The following is a 5979-nucleotide window of genomic DNA, read 5'->3' as shown; positions in this document are numbered from 1 at the left end:
TTCCAGACTCAACACTCCTGCTTGGCCAACTCAATGACCCTCTTCCAGACGATGCCTTGGTAATATGTAATGCCTTGGTAAGGCCACACTTGGAATACTGCATCCAGTTTTGGTCGCCACGATGTAAAAAAAAGATGTTGAGACTCTAGAAAGAGTGCAGAGAAGAGGAACAAAGATGATTTGGGGACTGGAGGCTAAAACGTATGAAGAACGGTTGTAGGAACTGGGTATGTCTAGTTTAATGAAAAGAAGGACTAGGGGAAACATGATTGCAGTGTTCCCATATTTCAGGGGCTGCCACAAAGAAGAGGGAGTCAAGCTATTTTCCAAAGCACCTGAGGGCAGGACAAGAAGCAATGGGTGGAAACTAAATCAAGGAGAGAAGCAACTTAGAACTAAGGAGAAATTTCCTGACAGTTAGAACATCAGTGGAACATCAGTGGAACAACTTGCCTCCAGAAGTTGTGAATGCTCCAACACTGGAAGTTTTTAAGAAGAGATTGGATGACCATTTGTCTGAAGTGGTGTAGGGTTTCCTGCCTAAGCAGAGGGTTGGACTAGAAGACCTCCAAGGTCCCTTCCAACTCCCTTATTCTATTCTAATGCCCAGCAAGCATCCTGCCATGTGCTCCATTAGCTGTCCACCAACAGCCTGAAGGCTTTAACCTGCTGATTCTGTCACTGACCGACACAGATTAACGTTTCCAAGGATCCGCCCTTCGCGGTTGGGTAGACTAGCCTGAATGCATGGCCACGCCAGGCTGCCCTTTCGAAATAAAAGCCAACCATTTCCCAGGTCCGTTACACTCTCTGGCATGCAGCTGCCAGCCAGCCTCTCTTTTCTGTAAAAATCTCTAGCATCTGCTAGGTGTTCCCCTTTGTTCAGCCATTGAAAATCCGAGGAGGCCAGCAGAAATAACAGCACTAGCAAACAGGAGGGAGAACCTTCCCCGTGGCTAATTATTTTCAGAAGCAAAGCAAGCCTTTGTTTGCAGAGCTCTTGGAAGGATTTTTTTTTTTTTTTTTTGCAATAGAAAAGAAGAAAGCAAAAGAAATCTTTGTCTTTTGCGATTTCAGTCCTTCCTCCTCCCTGGTTGCAAAGCTGCTTTGTCCAAAACCAGCCAGCCTTCTCCTCTCTTTGAACATTTCTCTGCTGCATTCCCAACCCTTCTCTACTCGACCTTCAACTTTTATCCTTGGCATTGTGAGGTTTAGAGCTAAACATGATGATGTTTTATTGCAAAACAGAGAACGGGGCAATGCAGGATTGTGGTGTTGACGGTTGTTTTCTATTTTCCACACCCCCAACCAAGCATTATCGTCATCCCAAGTGTGGCATTTGTGTTCTTTGCAGTTCTTGGTATAAATAAATACCCCAATCTGCGTCCCTGCAGGAATAATAAAGAAAAAATAATATGCCATTGATTTTGCTTTGGGTGTCTAAATGCGTTTTTTATGATTGTGTATGTTTATTGCTTTTCCACACTAATGTCATGAATTCCAGGCAATTAAAAAGGACACAAATTCCAAAATGTTTAACCAAGGGAAATCTGCCTTCCAAGTGCAATGCATTAAAAGTTGCAATAATTTTAACTAGGCTGAAGCAAGAGGAGAAGTTAACTCTCATAAGCAACCATAAAAAGCGAGCATACTGTACAGTAGTACAAAAAAAATATATGAACTTTTAAAAAAGATATTCAAGAGATGCCTCTTTGAAAGTTGGGAACACCAGGGACCATTTTTATCTCCATATTTAAGACCCTTTGCAATGTTTCAAGATTCGAATGCCACCCACTCAAATTTGACATCCGATATAAATATTTAGGCAATTAGGCCTAACATTACGCTAATTTCTTTTAGCTTTCCTACAGTAAGTTCTTCCAGTTCCAAAAATTGTTAACTTCATGGTGGAAATGAGAAGTATAATTAGACTTTTCATTCTGGAATAATTTTCATTCACAAACGGGCTTTAAAGTACTCCGTGGAATTGCACTCAGAAATTGTACTGTTGTACAATTATATACAGTATATCCTATATTGGGAATACTTTCATTTTTGGCAGGAGGAGGCAATGGATGGACATCCCATTTCTCATTTAATAAACTAATTGGTTACTACTAAAAATTGACAAATGAATGCCAGTCTTGTCTAACATGGGCACCCTCCATATATGTACAGGGATTGAAGTTTGCCCGTCTGAAGAGCCCCTGTGTTGGCAGAGGTTGATGGAGGCACTGAAACAACAGGATAGAATCATCACCATTAAAATACTATTAGTATTTTATACTATTAGTATAAAGCTTCATTATTTTTGAATATACTACTTTGATTTTTTGTGAATTAGCTCAATCTTTAATCAAACACACACATATACATATACAGATTCAGATACAGATATAAAGGTAAAGGTTCCCCTCGCACATATGTGCTAGTTGTTCCCAACTCTAGGGGGCGATGCTCATCTCTGTTTCACAGCCGAAGAGCCAGCGCTGTCTGAAGACGTCTCCGTGGTCATGTGGCCGGCATGACTAAACGCCAAAGGCGCACGGAACGCTGTTATCTTCCCACCAAAGGAGGTCCCTATTTTTCTACTTGCATTTTTTAGGTGCTTTCAAACTGCTAGGTTGGCAGAAGCTGGGACAAGGAACGGGAGTTCACCCCCATTACACAGTGCTAGGGATTCGAACCGCTGAACTGCTGACCTTTTGATTGACAAACTCAGCATCTTAGCCACTGAGCCACCATGTCCCTTTATATACCTACACCTACATCTACATCTACATCTACATCTACATCTACATCTACAGATACAGATACAGATACAGATACAGATACAGATACAGATACAGATACAAGAGCAGTGCTGGTGCAGTAGTTCAAATGCAGTATTGCAGGCAAACTCTGCACACTGCCAGGAGTTCAATCCTGACCAGCTCAAGGTTGACTCAGAACTTCCATCCTTCCGAGGTCGGTAAAATGAAGACCCAAAATTGTTGGAGCAATAGGCTGACTCTATAAACTGCTTAGAGAGGACTGTAAAGCACTGTGAAATCTAAGTGCTATTGCTACACACACCCAAAATATTCCGAAATTTCATTAGAGTCATCAAAACCTATGCCTAACTTTCTCATTCTTTCACTTCTGAGGCCTTTGCTCACAAGTTCTTTTCATAGCAAAACCGGGAAGCATCTCAAAATACGACACAATCCATATTCATCCCATACACCTCAGCGAAGCCCTCCTACCTCTCTACCCCAACACCCACAGATGCATATCTTAAGAAAATCCATCCTTGTCCTTTGAAAGTTTGCATTGTACGGGTATTCTCTCAGAGAAATAAAGCACAATGCACACCAGATAATTAAATCGTCCTTCTCCATGGGAGAAGCAAAATGACCAAGCGAGCATTGGAAAAAAAAAAAACCCATAGTGGTGGATTGAAGCAGAAGCCCAACTGGGCAATTCTGCTCCAGACAATAACCAACTGGGTTAGTCTACTTTTCAAATAAGGTTTGATGTATGACTTCCATAGCTAAAACCGTTCAGCCAGAAAGACAGAGTTATTTTTATTATTTATCTTCATTTCCCCCCCTCCACCTCCTGAAGTAGCAAGTATTCCGTTTAATTCTTAAACTTTATCTTCTATACTCGGTGACCAAAGAATGCATCAAAATGCTGTGTGTTTTTCTCTTTCTCCTGTTCTCTTTCTTTCTTGAAATATCTTTATTAAAGAAGAAATTCCGGAAATCAAAAGCGAGCCCAATTCTGTTTGGAAATGCTACCTTCACAAGCTTCGGTTCCCCCAGCAACTCCCTCAAATGGAATCTTTAGAAGAAGAGTTGCAACACAAATTTTAATTGTGATATTTAATTAAGAGCTTAATGGCTTAAGCCAGATTTTTACAGAACAGCTCGCGGAGCGAACGGAGAAAGATCTAAAGGTTTTAAGAATTGTTTTATCCGAGCTCCTGCTGGGCTCACGCAGATATGAAAAGAGAAAGCAACTTCCACCTCCCCCTTTTCTGTTTATTTTTCTAAGATGATTTTTTTTCTACCCATTAGAAGCAGCCGTTTGGAAATCATAGATTCAAAGCAGCCTCTAATTTATTCACAGTCTCCTCCTGGTCTACACTCCTTACTAACCTGGAAAATGGAAATCTAAAATTACAAAGGTAGGGATCTTGAGTGTTTTCCCAAGGGTTTGGTTATAGCAGTGGTGGGTTCCTCCTGGTTCGGCCCGGTTCGGCCGAGCCGGTAGCGGTGACGATATGACGTCACCGAAGCTGGGCCCTCCCACCCACCGCCCACCGACCGCCCACCGCATTATTTTTACCTTTTATTTGGCCCCACCCCCAAACTATTTGCTGCCTCCTGAGTCCCAGCTGATCGGCTAGAAGGAAAAAAAAACTGTTTAAACTCTTGCCGCGGGGCTTCAAAGGGCCGCCCTACAGATGATCAATGTTAAAAGGAGTCTGGTGGTAGACCAGTGCACTCGAAAAACAAATGGGTAAGACCAGTGCCTCCAAAAACGAATGGGTAGACCGGAATGCTCCAAGAACAAATGGGTAGACCGGTACAGCTCTGCAAGCAGTTAAAAGCCTGGTAGACCAGTACCTCTGCTAAATCCTAAATAATTGTCACATGACCATCAAACCACACCCACAAAATAAGCCATGGCCACAGAACCAGTAGTAAAAAATTTTAGAATCCACCCCTGGATTATAGGTATCCAAGACTGGGTTTCTCATTTCAAGAAGAAGACACCCATCTGTCTTCAGGATTATTTCAACAAGTGAAACTAGTTAGGCTGTTGGTTTGAGCTCCAAGCTTGGCAATTTTGGTTGCCGGCATTTCGTCACCATTTGAGGAGACAAACTAGTTTCCTGATTAATAGAACAGAATTGTAATTTTAAAGAGTCAACCAATATTTGTAAAGGCAAGTGCTTGTAAAACTGGCAATCTGGAAGCCAGTTAATTTTCATCTCTGTCAAAAAGACGCTGCAGGTAGTTCTCAAGTTACGACCGCAACTGAGCCCAAAATTCCTGTTCCTAAGCGAGGCAGTTGTTAAGTGAGTTTCTCCCCATTTTACGCTCTTTCTTGCCACAGTTGTTAAGTGAACCCCTGCAGTTGTTAACTTAGTAACATGGTTGTAAGTGAAATAGGAGTCTCTGCGGATTGTACTCCGCTAGTCGGTGCTGACTCTAGGGGGCAGTACTCATCTCTGTTTCAAGGCCATTGAGCCAGCGCTGTCCAAAGATATTCCCATGGTCATGTGGCCAGCATGACATCATGAAGTGCTATTATCTTCCCACCAAAGTGGTACCTATTTATCTACTCGCATTTGCATGCTTTTGAACTGCTAAATTGACAGGAACTGGGACGAGGACAGGAGCTCACCCTGTCATGTGGAGCTCAGATCTCGAACCTGGACTGTCAGCTTTCCAGACAACAAGCCCAGCATCTTAACTATTGAGCCACTCCAAATTATCCCTCCAAAAGAAGCATTGACTCTGGAACTCCCATTGAATTTCTCACAAGGGCGAAAATCACAGCAACCCCTTGTAGAATGTGCGAACCAGGCATGAAGGTTGTATTTGAAGTTGATAGGTGATTAGTTACAAGAGGGACAATCCATGTAAGGCTTTATAGGTCAAAACCAATGCTTCGACCTGAAGTAACAACAACTTGTACCCAACAATTAATGGGGTTGCTACATTTTGACCAACTGGAGCCTCTATGTGAACATCAAATTCATGAGCTCTGCTGAAACATCTTTACGTGAATGTCAATCCGAGTGTCAATCAAACCTTTGATTAGAGAGAAATTATTTTTCTGCAGCTCCAACAGTTACCCAAACTCCACTCCAGGTAGCCTAACTCAAGGATTTCTGCTTGGATATTTTGAAGTGGAACTTTCAAGAATTGGACTTCGTACCCAAATTTTTGTAGAAACGGGGAAGAAATCAAGAATAACTTAGGT

Source organism: Pantherophis guttatus, chromosome 11 (assembly GCF_059756535.1).
Source record: "Pantherophis guttatus breed Tessera chromosome 11, ASM5975653v1, whole genome shotgun sequence".
NCBI classification, from domain to species: Eukaryota; Metazoa; Chordata; class Lepidosauria; order Squamata; family Colubridae; genus Pantherophis; species Pantherophis guttatus.
This window is presented reverse-complemented; position numbering follows the sequence as displayed.